Consider the following 12,632-nt stretch of genomic DNA (forward strand, 5'->3'; position numbering starts at 1 on the left):
ATTGGACTCTATAACTCAAGTTATGCTCCTTTGAAGTAGACAAGGTCGCTGGCACAATCGCTAGCGTTACTGAAAAACGTGAGTCACGATAACGCTAGCGATCAGGGGTTTAATGTTGCCAGGTTCTGGAGCTCAAGCTTAATGTCCATCCCATACTATTATATATTTTGGGAATCTCTGGATGTCTACTTTCCAACGCCTTTGAAAGCACATCATTTGGAGCTCTACAGCTCGAGTTACACTTCTTGGAAGGTGAAGAGGTCAGTTGCACTTTCGGGGCTGGTTTCTCCCTCAAATTTAGTGTCCACCATGTAGTGTCATATATGCTTGGAAAGCTCTGGAATCCTACTTTCCAACGCTTTTAGAATCACTTCATTTGCAGTTTTGTGGTCCAAGCTATTCTTGTTGAAGAAGGCATGGTCAGGCTGCCAGGTGAGACTTTGCCCACGTTAATGTCGACGTTAGTGTAAACTAACGTGGCCATTAACGTGGGTCTTCCTTTGCTTCACTAGCATTAGCAGCGTTCACCTTTTCCACTAACTTTGGCGTCTCCCATTCCTTCCATGTTAGTTTCCACTTTAATGTAACTAACGTGGAAGCTAACGTGGGTCTTCTTGCTTCACAAACGTCAGTGGCACTCACTTTTTCCACTAACGTTAGCCTTTCCCTTTCCTTCCACGTTAGTTCCCACGTTAATGTAACTAACGTGGAAGCTAACGTGGGTCTTTTGTCATTCGCTAACGTTAGTGGTGCTTACTTTTACCACTAACGTTCCATGCTCTCCTTCTTCAAAGTTAATGCCATTAACTTTCTCACTAACGTTGAGGCTTCTCTTTTCTTCCACGTTAATGGCCACGTTAGTGGTACTAACGTATCCACTAAACGTGGCTCTTCTCTGCTTCTTGTTACCTGAAATCAATCAAACAAAGCATCAAAGTCTTGCTCTTAATCATGGGATCATGCATCATTCAATTTATCATTCAATTCATGCATAATTCTCATAAAATCATTCAAAATTCACAATGTTTGCTTGAATCATGGTATGATTGTATTTCAACTAAATACTTGCTTATTTCCTAAGAAAATGCATCAAACCAACCTAAAGCATACAAAAAATGGCTAGTAAACTAGCCAGATGCCCTGGCATCAGATCTTTATCGTGCACTTAACATTGGGGCAGTTTTTGTCCCCTATTTATTTATTTATTATTATTATTATTGTTTTTCAATAAAAGCATAATAGATCAATGCCTATGGTTTTATAATTTCACATGAGTAGCACCCAAATTCTCAAAAATTTGTCAATAACTCCAAAACACTTTCTTACTAACCCAAGTTCCCATATTCCCACACTTAATTGACACACAATCTCTATCTTAAGCTAACTGAAGAGTCAAATAGGGTAAGTACTTATTTTTCCGCTTAAGGCTAGTGATGTGATAACATAAAGAACAAATGGGGGTTAAAAAGGCTCAAAGTGGTAAACAAGGGCAGATGAAATGGTAGGCTATTTGGGATAAGTGAGCTAATAAAAACGATGGCCTCAGTCATATGTATGCATGAATATACACTAAACAGTGGACAAATAGAATGGAACAAAACATAGATTGCAATCGTAGAGGGAAAAACACACAAGAATAAAATCATGGTTAAATAATGTAGCCATATAATTAAGCTCAAAGTCTCACAGGTTATGTCTCTTAGCTATCAACCATGTTCCAAATTACAATCTTCAAACAAGTTTAACACAAATTTTCAATTTGAATTAGTGAAATGCTCTAAATAGGGTTTTGAAAAGAAACTCATTCATTCAATCAAGCAGATATACATGCAAGCAGTATTATCATGCAATCTATCCTATCTGACAAAAGAAAAATAACATATTGGTGTTAGAGAGAGAGATTACCTCTGGAAGTTAGGTATTGACCTCCTCACACTTAAGGGCTGGCACGGTCCTCCGTGCCATCAGTAAGGAGCAAGGTGGGACTGGTAGGCATCACCACTGCAGTCGGGTTTGCCATGGCTCCCGGTGCTGGTAGGTGATGAGCGAATAATTTATACGCTTTTTGGCATTGTATTTAGGTAGTTTTTAGTAGGATCTAGCTACTTTTTGGGATGTTTATTAGTTTTTATGCAAAATTCATATTCTAGACTTTACTATGAGTTTGTGTGTTTTTTTTTTGTGATTTCAGGTATTTTCTGGCTGAAATTGAGGGACTTGAACAAAAATGATTCAAAGGCTGACAAAAGACAGCAGATGTTGGATTCTGACCTTCCTGCACTCGAAGTGGATTTTTTGGAGCTACAGAACTTCAAATGGCGCACTCTCAATTACGTTGGAAAGTAGATATCCAGGATTTCCAGAAATATATAATAGTCCATACTTTGCTCGAGTTTTGATGACGCAAACTAGCGTTCAAACGCCCTTTCTCTGTCCTATTCTGAAGTCAACGCCAGAACTGGCACAAAAGTTAGAGTTAAATGCCCAAACTAGCATCAAGCTGCGTTAACTCCAAGAGAGGTCTCTACACGTGTAAAGCACAATGCTCAGCCCAAGCACACACCAAGTGGGCCCAAAAGTGGATTTCTGCATCATTTACCTATTTCTGTAAACCCTAGTAGCTAGTTTCATTATAAATAGGACCTTTTTACTATTGTATTTTCATCTTTGGAATTTGATATCTTTGGAACATTATCCTTAGACATTGGGGGCTGGCCTCATGGCCATGCCTATCTTCACTTATGTATTTTCAACGGTGGAGTTTCTACACACCATAGATTAAGGTGTGGAGCTCTGCTGTTCCTTGATATTAATGCAAAGTACTATTGTTCTTCTATTCAATTCATGCTTATTCTTGTTCTAAGATATTCACTCACACTTCAACCTGATGAATGTGATGATCCGTGACACTCATCATCATTCTCACCTATGAACGCGTGACTGACAACCACTTCCGTTCTACTTAAGATTGAGCATGTATCTCTTAGCCTCCATTCCAAAAAATCGGAGTCTTCGTGGTATTAGCTAGAACTATTGGCGGCCATTCCTGAGATTCAAAAAGTCTAAACCTTGTCTGTGGTATTCCGAGTAGGATTTGGGAAGGGATGATTGTGACGAGCTTCAAACTCACGAGTGTTGGGCGTAATGACAGACGCAAAAGGATCACTGGATTCTATTCCAACATGATCGAGAACCGACAGATGATTAGCCGTGCGGTGACAGCGCATTTGGACCATTTTCACTGAGAGGGCGGAAGGTAGCCATTGACGCCGGTGAAACCCGAACATACAGCTTGCCATGGAAAGGAGTAAGAAGGATTGGATGAAGGCAGTAGGAAAGCAGAGATTCAGGATGGATGAAGCATCTCCATACGCTATCTGAAATTCTAACCAATGAATTACATAAATATCTCTATCTTTACTTTAAGTTTATTATCTTTCAATTATTAAAACTCCTTAACCATTTGAATCTGCCTGACTGAGATTTACAAGGTGACCATAGCTTGCTTCAAACAGACAATCTCCGTGGGATCGACCCTTACTCACGTAAGGTTATTACTTGGACGACCCAGTGCACTTGCTGGTTAGTTGTGCGAAGTTGTGAAAAAGAGTTGAGATTACAATTGTGCGTACCAAGTTATTGGCACCATTGTATCACAATTTTCGTGCACCAAGTTTTTGGTGCCATTGCCAGGGATTGTTCAAGTTTGGACAACTGACAGTTCATCTTGTTGCTTATATTAGGTAATTTTCTTCTTATTTCAACCTTTATTTTATGTTAAAAAATTTTTCAAAAATCTTTCAAAAAATTTTTTTCCTCTTTTTCTCTTTTCTAAAAAAATATTTTTCGAAAAATCCAAAAAAATTCATAAAATCATAAAAACTCAAAAATATTTCATGGTTCTTGTTTGAATCTATGGCCAAATTTTAAGTTTGGTGTCAATTGCATGATTTTAATTGTCTTGCAATTTTTGAAACACATGCGTTGTGTTCTTGATGATCTTCAAGTCGTTCTTGATGAATTGTCTTGTTTGATCTTCATGATTTATTGATTTGCACTGCATGATGGTCTACATATGCATTCTTGCATTCATATGGCCCAAACACGAGATAGTTCTAAGTTTGGTGTCCTCCATGTTTTCTTTTATTAAGAAAACTGAGTTCTTGATGTTCATCTTGATCTTCAAGATTGTTCTTGGTGTTCATCTTGACGTTCATAATGTTCTTGCATATATCTTGTGTTTGGATCCAAGAATTATATGTTTCGACTCATTTGGTTTTTTCAAAATTGAAAACATATCTTCTTGAATAAAGGATTTAGCAAAATGAAGATCTAAGAACATAAAGCAGAGGAATTACAGAGAAAAAGCTGGGCGTTCAAAACGCCAGTGAAGAAGAAAACTGGCGTTTAAACGCCAGCCAATTGGGCGTTCAAACCATTCAGCAATTGGGCGTTAAACGCCCAAAACATGTAGCTCCTGGGCGTTTAACGCCAGGATGACACAAGGAGAGGAATTTTGTTTTCAAATGTTCATATTTTTTCAAAATCAAATCTTTTTTAAATCAAATATTTTCAATCATATCTTTTTCAAATCATATCTATTCAATCATATCTTTTTCAAAAATTAAATCTTTTTAATTTTATCTTTTCAATCATATCTTTTTAAATCATATCTTTTCAAAATCACATCTTTTTAAAATTCTAATTTCAAAAATCTTTCTAACCTCTTATCTTTTTCAAATTTACTTTTTATATTTTTCAAAACCACCTAACCACTTTTTTTCGAAAACCATTAAACAATTTTTAAAAATTATTTTAATTAATTAATTGTTTTGAATTTTCAACTTGATTTCGAAAATTTCCCTCTCTTTTTCTCATTTTTTATTTTAACACTAACATTCCTCCTCCATTGTCAATTCAGACTCACTCCTTCTTTGTGTGTTCGAATTCTGCCTTACTTCCTTCTTCTATTCTTATCTTCCTCTGACACCTCAAGGGATCTCTATACTATGACATAGAGGATTCCATATTTTCTTTGTTTTCTTCTCTTTCATATGAGCAGGAACAAGATAAAGGCATACTTGTTGAAGTGATCCTAAACCTGAAAGGACTCTGAAGAGGAAGCTAAGAGCAGCTAAAGCATAAAACTCTGAAGAGGACCTCACTAAAATTTTCGAAAAGGAGGCAGCAAAAGAAACAATTATGGCCGAACCAAACAACAATGCAAAGAAGATGCTTCGTGATTTTACTACACCAACTTCCAACTTTTATGGAAGAAGCATCTCAATCCCTACCATAGGAGCAAACATTTTGAGCTAAAGCCTCAATTAGTTTCACTACTGCAACAGAACTGCAAGTTTCATGGACTTCCATCAGAAGATCCTTATCAGTTCTTAACTGAGTTCTTGCAGATCTGTGATACCGTTAAGACCAATGGAGTTGATCCTGAAGTCTACAAGCTTATGCTTTTCCCTTTTGCTGTGAGAGACAGAGCTAGAAATGGATGGACTCACAACCTAGAGATAGCCTGGACTCTTGGGATAAGCTGGTCACGGCTTTCTTAGCCAAGTTCTTTCCTCCTCAAAAGCTGAGCAAGCTTAGAGTGGATGTTCAGACCTTCAGACAAAAGATGGTGAGTCCCTCTATGAAGCTTGGGAAAGATACAAGCAGTTGACCAAAAAGTGTCCTTCTGACATTCTTTCAGAATGAACCACATTAGATATATTCTATGATGGTCTGTTTGAATTTTCCAAGAAGTCACTGGACCACTCTGCAGGTGGATCCATTCACCTAAAGAAAACGCCTGCAGAAGCTCAAGAACTTGTTGAAATGGTTGCAAATAAACAGTTCATGTATACCTCTGAGAGGAATCCTGTGAGTAATGGGATGCCTCAAAAGAGAGGAGTTTTGAAAATGATGCTCTGAATGCCATACTGGCTCAGAACAAAATATTGACCCAACAAGTCAATATGATCTCTTAGAATCTGAATGGATTGCAAAATACATCCAACAGTACAAAAGAAGCATCTTCTGAAGAAGAAGCTTATGATCCTGAGAACCCTGCAATGGCAGAGGTGAATTACATGAGTGAAGCCTTTGGCAACACCTATAATCCTTCATGGAAAAATCATCCAAATTTTTCATGGAAGGATCAACAGAAGCAAGGCTTCAATAATAACAATGGTGGAAGAAACAGGTTTAGCAATAGCAAACCTTTCCCATCATCATCTCAGCAACAGACAGAGCATTCTGAGCATAATCCTTCTAGCTTAGCAAACATAGTCTCTGATCTATCTAAGGCCACTCTTAGTTTTATGACTGAAACAAGATCCTCTATTAGAAATTTGGAGGCACAAGTGGGCCAACTGAGTAAAAGAGTTACTGAAACTCCTCCTAACACTCTCCAAGCAATATAGAAGAGAATCCCAAAGGAGAGTACCAGGCCATTGATATAATCAACATGGCCGAAACCTTAGAGGAGGAGGAGGACGTGAATCCCAATGAGGAAGACCTCAGGGGACGTCCAAAGGTCAGTACAGAATCCCCTAATGAGGAACCAAAGGAATCTGAGGCTCATATAGAGACCATAGAGATTTCCTTGGACCTCCTTTTACCATTTATGAGCTCTGATGACTATTCATCTTCTGAAGAGGATGAAGACATTGTTGAAGGGCAAGTTGCCCAATATTTAGGAGCAATCATGAAGCTAAATGCCAAGCTATTGGTAATGAGACTTTGGAGGAAGAGCCTCCCTTGCTCACCAATGAACTGAATACATTGGTTCAGCAAATTTACCTCAAAAGAAACAGGATCTGATGAGCGGATAATTTGTATGCTTTTGGCATTGTTTTTAGTATGTTTTTGCTAGTTTTAGTTGAGTTTTATTATATTTTATTAGTTTTTAGTTAAAATTCACTTTTCTGGACTTTACTATGAGTTTGTGTGTTTTTCTGATTTCAGGTATTTTCTGGCTGAAATTGAGGGACCTGAGCAAAAATCTGATTCAGAGACTGAAAAGGACTGCAGATGCTGTTGGATTCTGACCTCCCTGCACTCGAAGTGGATTTTCTGGAGCTACAGAAGCCCAATTGGCGCGCTCTCAACGGCGTTGGAAAGTAGACATCCTGGGCTTTCCAGCAATATATAATAGTCCATACTTTGCCCAAGATTTGATGGCCCAAACCGGCGTTCAAAGTCACCCTCAGAATTCCCAGCGTAAACGCCCAAACTGGCATAAGAATGGGAGTTAAACGCCCAAACTGGCACTAAAACGGGAGGTAAACGCCAAGAAGAGTCTCTACACGAAAATTAATTCATTGCTCAGCCCAAGCACACACCAAGTGGGCCCGGAAGTGGATTTTTATGTCATTTACTCACTCCTGTACACCCTAGGCTACTAGTTTTCTATAAGTAGGACCTTTTACTATTGTATTTTCATCTTGGTTCTTCTGGTTCCCTCTTTGGGGCCGAACCAATGATCACACTGTTCTTATGTATTTCAACGGTGGAGTTTCTACACACCATAGATTAAGGTGTGGAGCTCTGCTGTACCTGAGTATTAATGCAATTACTATTGTTCTTCCATTCAATTCCGCTTGTTCTTTGTCCAAGATATCACTTGTTCTTCAACATGATGAATGTGGTGATTGACGCCCATCATCATTCTCACCCATGAACAAGGTGACTGACAACCATTTTTGTTCTACAAGCATCTGAGGCTTAGTGAATATCTCTTGGATTCTTCGGAATCTTCGTGGTAAAGGCAGGACCTGATGGCAGCATTCAAGAGAATCCGGAAGGTCTAACTTTGTCTGTGGTATTCTGAGTAGGATTCAATGATTGAATGACTGTGACGTGCTTCAAACCTGTAACCTACTGGGCGTTAGTGACAGACGCAAAAGAGTTATTCTATTCCGGTAGGGGAGGGAACCAAACCGGTGATTGGCAGCACTGTGACAGAGTGTGTGCATTAGCTTTCACTGCGCGGATGGGAGGTAGCTGCTGACAACAGTGAAACCCTACACGAGCTTGCCATGGAAAGGAGTAAGAAGGATTGGATGAAGATAGTAGGAAAGCAGAGAGACGGAAGGGAAGGCATCTTCATACACTTGTCTGAAGCTCTTACACCAATGATATACATAAATCTCTATCTTTATCTTTATGTTATTTTCGTTTCACCATTATACATTTGAGTCTGCCTGACTGAGATTTACAAGATGACCATAGCTTGCTTCATACCACCAATCTCCGTGGGATCGACCCTTACTCGCGTAAGGTATTACTTGGACGACCCAGTGTACTTGCTGGTTAGTTGTGCGAAGTTGTAGTGATCACAATTTCGTGCATCAAGTTTTTGGCGCCGTTGCCGGGGATTGTTCTTGTGTATGGACAACTGACGGTTCATCTTGTTGCTTAGATTAGGTATTTTTCTTCAGAGTTCTTAAGAATGAATTCTAGTGTTTTCAAGGTGATGTTCTTATCATCACCAAAGCTGATTGATCATCATCAATTTAGCTCTTGAATGCAATGTCTTGCTGAAGCTTAGCTAGCTATGTCTAATTCCTTTAGACTAAAGCTTTAGACTAACATTGCATGATTCCTGGAATTCTCATTAAGAATTTTGATACCTTTATTTTCCTTTTCTACATAATTTTCGAAAAAATCCAAAAAAAAATTACAAAATCATAAAATCCAAAAAATTTTCTTGTTTGAGTCTAGTGTCTCATTTTAAGTTTGGTGTCAATTGCATGTTTCTGTTCTTCTTGCATTTTTCGAATTTATGCATGTGTCTTAATTAATCTTCAAGTTGTTCTTGATGATTTCCTTGTTTTGATCTTTGAATTCTATTGACTTGAGTGTTTTATTGTTTCTCATATGCATTCTCATTTTGTTAGTGTCAATAGTATACAAACTGCTAAGTTTGGTGTCTTGCATGCATTGTTATTGATTTTAGTTGCATTTTGATTATTCCTCATTATTAAAAATCCAAAAATATTTTTAATTTGTGTCTTTTCAAGTCAATAATACAGAGAATTGAAGATTCAGAACATACTGCAGAGGAATCACACAGAAAAGCTGGGCATTCAAAAATGCCCAGTGAAGAAGACAGACTGGCGTTTAAACGCCAGCCAGGGTGCCTGGCTGGGCGTTTAACGCCCAAAAGGGTATAGTTTTGGGCGTTAAACGCCAGACCATTCTGGGCGTTTAACGCCAGGATGGCAAAGGGGGAAGATTTTGTTTTCAAATCAATTTTTTTCAAGTTTTCAAAGTTTTTCAAATCAAATCTTTTTCAAATCATATCTTTTCAATCAAATGTTTTCAAAATCAATTTATTTCCTTTTTCAAAGATACTTACTAACAATTAATGATTTGATTGAACATTTTTGCCTTTTCTGTTTAGGAAGGTTTTATGTTTGAATCATATCTTTTCTTGTTAGGCAAGTCATTAATTTTTAAAATCATATCTTTTCAAATTGTTTTCAATATCTTTTAAAATTGTTTTCAAATCATATCTTTTAAAAAAATTGTTTTCAATCATATCTTCTCAATCACATCTTTTTAAAACCATAACTTTTCAATCAAATCTTTTTAATCACATCTTTTTCAAAATAGTTTTCAATCAAATCTTTTTAACTTCTAATTTCAAAATCTTTTTCAAAAACTTGATTTCTTTTCCACTCTTATTTTCGAAAATCAATTAAGTGTTTTTCAAAATGTTTTCAAAATCTTTTACTTAATTTTCGAAAATTACTTTCCTCCTTCTCACATCCTTCTATTTTTGGACTAACACTATCCTTAATGCAAAATTCGAACTTCATCTTCTTTGATAAGTTCGAATTTTTTACTCTGTCTTCCATTTTTCTTCCTCTGACACTTCAAGGAATCTCTATACTGTGACATAGAGGATTCCATATTTTCTTGTTCTCTTCTCTTTCATATGAGCAGGAGCAGAGACAAAAGCATTCTTGTTGAAGCTGACCCTGAACCCGAGAGGACCTTAAAGAGAAGCTAAGAGAAGCCAAAGCACAACTCTCTTTAGAGGACCTGACCGAATTCTTCAAAGAAGAAGAAGACATGGCAGCCGAAAACAACAATAATGCAAACAATGCAAGGAAGGTGCTGGGTGACTTTACTGCACCTACTCCTGATTTTTGGGAGAAGCATCTCTATCCCTGCCATTGGAGCAAACACTTTGAGCTTAAGCCTCAATTAGTTTCTCTAATGCAACAGAATTGCAAGTTCCATGGACTTCCAATGGAAGATCCTCATCAGTTCTTAGCTGAATTCTTGCAAATCTGTGACACAGTCAAGACTAATGGGGTTAACCCTGAGGTCTACAGACTGATGCTATTCCCTTTTGCTGTAAGAGACAGAGCTAGAATATGGTTGGATTCTCAACCTAAAGAAAGCCTGGACTCTTGGGAAAAGCTAGTCAGTGCCTTCTTGGCAAAGTTCTTTCCACCACAAAGATGGAGTAAGCTTAGAGTGGAAGTCCAAACCTTCAGACAGAAGGATGGAGAATCCCTCTATGAAGCTTGGGAAAGATACAAACAATTAATCAGAAGATGTCCCTCAGACATGCTTTCTGAATGGAGCATCATAGGTATTTTCTATGATGGTCTCTCTGAACTATCTAAGATGTCCTTGGATAGCTCTGCTGGAGGATCTCTTCATCTGAAGAAGACGCCTGCAGAAGCTCAAGATTGATTGAAATGGTTGCAAATAACCAATTCATGTACACTTCTGAAAGGAATCCTGTGAACAATGGGACTAGTCAGAAGAAAGGAGTTCTTGAGATTGACACTCTGATGCCATTTTGGCTCAGAATAAAATATTGACTCAACAGTCAATTTGATTTCTCAAAGTCTGTCTGGAATGCAAAATGCACCAAGCAGTACTAAGGATGCTTCATCTGAGGAGAAGCTTATGATCCTGAGACCTTCAATGGAAGAGGTGAATTACCTAGGAGAACCCTATGGTAACACCTATAATTCTTCATGGAGAAATCACCCAAATCTCTCATGGAGAATCAAGAGAGACCTCAACAAGGTTTCAATAATAATAATGGTGGAAGAAAACAGGTTTAGCAATAGCAAGCCTTTTCCATCATCTTCTCAGCAACAGACAGAGAGCTCTAAGCAGAATACCTCTGACTTGGCAACCATGGTCTCTGATCTAATCAAAACCACTCAAAGTTTCATGACTGAAACTAGATCCTCCATTAGGAATTTGGAAGGACAGGTGGGTCAGCTGAGCAAGAAAATTACTGAACTTCCCCCAAGCACTCTCCCAAATAACACTGAAGAAAATCCAAAAGGAGAGTGCAAAGCCATAAATATGGCCGAATTCTGGGAGGAAGAAGAGGCAGTGAACGCCACTGAGGAGGCCTCACTGGACGTCCACTGGCCTCCAATGAGTTCCCTAATGAGGAACCTTGGGAATCTGAGGCTCATACTGAGACCATAGAGATTCCTTGGACTTACTACTGCCTTTCATGAGCTCTGATGAGTATTCTTCCTCTGAAGAGGATGAGTATGTCACTGAGGAGCAAGTTGCTAATACCTTGGAGCAATCATGAAGCTAAATGACAAGTTATTTGGAAATGAGACTTGGGAGAACCCCCTTTGCTCACCAAAGAACTGGATAACTTGTCTAGCAACAATTGCCTCAAAAGAGGCAGGATCCTGGGAAGTTTTCTATACCTTGTACCATAGGCACCATGACCTTCAAGAAGGCCTTGTGTGACTTAGGGTCAGTGTGAACCTCATGCCCCTCTCTGTAATGAGAAATTAGGGATCTTTGAGGTGCAAGCTGCAAAAATCTCACTAGAGATGGCAGACAATTCAAGAAAACAAGCCTATGGACTTGTAGAGGATTCTGGTTAAGGTGAAGACCATTACATTTACTGATTTCATAGTCCTAGAGACTGGGAAGTGCATGGATGAATCCATCATCCTTGGCAGACCCTTCCTAGCCACAGCAAAGACTGTGATTGATGTTGATAAAGGAGAGTTGATCATTCAAGTGAATGAAGAATCCTTGGTGTTTAAGGCCCAAGGATATCCCTCTATCATCATGGAGAGGAAGCATGAAGAGCTTCTCTCAAAACAGAGCCAAACAGAGCCCCACAGTCAAACTCTAAGTTTGGTGTTGGGAGGCCACAATCAAACTCTAAGTTTGGTGTTGAACCCTCACATTCAAACTCTAAGTTTGGTGTTGGGAGGGTCCAACACGGTTTGAGTATTTCTGAGGCTCCATGGGAGTCCTCTGTCAAGCTAATGACAGTAAAGAAGCGCTTGTTGGGAGGCAACCCAATGTTTTATAATTAATTATTTTCTTTTGTTATTTTACTTTATTTTGTAGGTTGATGATCATGAGAAGTCACAAAATCCATTGAAAAGCAAAAACAGAATGAAAAACAGGAAGAAAAAAGCACACCCTGGAGGAAGAAGCTGCTGGCGTTTAAACGCCAGTAAGCCTAGCAGTTGGGCGTTTAACGCCCAGTCTGGCACCATTCTGGGCGTTTAACGCCAGAAAGGGGCACCAGACTGGCGTTAAACGCCAGAAAAGGGCTAGAACCTGGCGTTAAACGCCAGGAATGGGCATCAGCCCGGCGTTTAACGCCAGAAATG

General features: G+C 38.7%; 1 non-coding gene across 1 annotated transcript; it reads right to left on the reverse strand.

Annotated features, from left to right (window-relative positions):
• Window positions 1–10,476: 10,476 nt before the first annotated feature.
• Window positions 10,477–10,584, reverse strand: LOC130953127 (small nucleolar RNA R71). Its single transcript, XR_009075300.1, has one exon. It is a non-coding gene; the product is annotated as a small nucleolar RNA R71 (small nucleolar RNA).
• Window positions 10,585–12,632: the final 2,048 nt, after the last annotated feature.

Source organism: Arachis stenosperma, chromosome 9 (assembly GCF_014773155.1).
Source record: "Arachis stenosperma cultivar V10309 chromosome 9, arast.V10309.gnm1.PFL2, whole genome shotgun sequence".
Taxonomy (NCBI): Eukaryota; Viridiplantae; Streptophyta; class Magnoliopsida; order Fabales; family Fabaceae; genus Arachis; species Arachis stenosperma.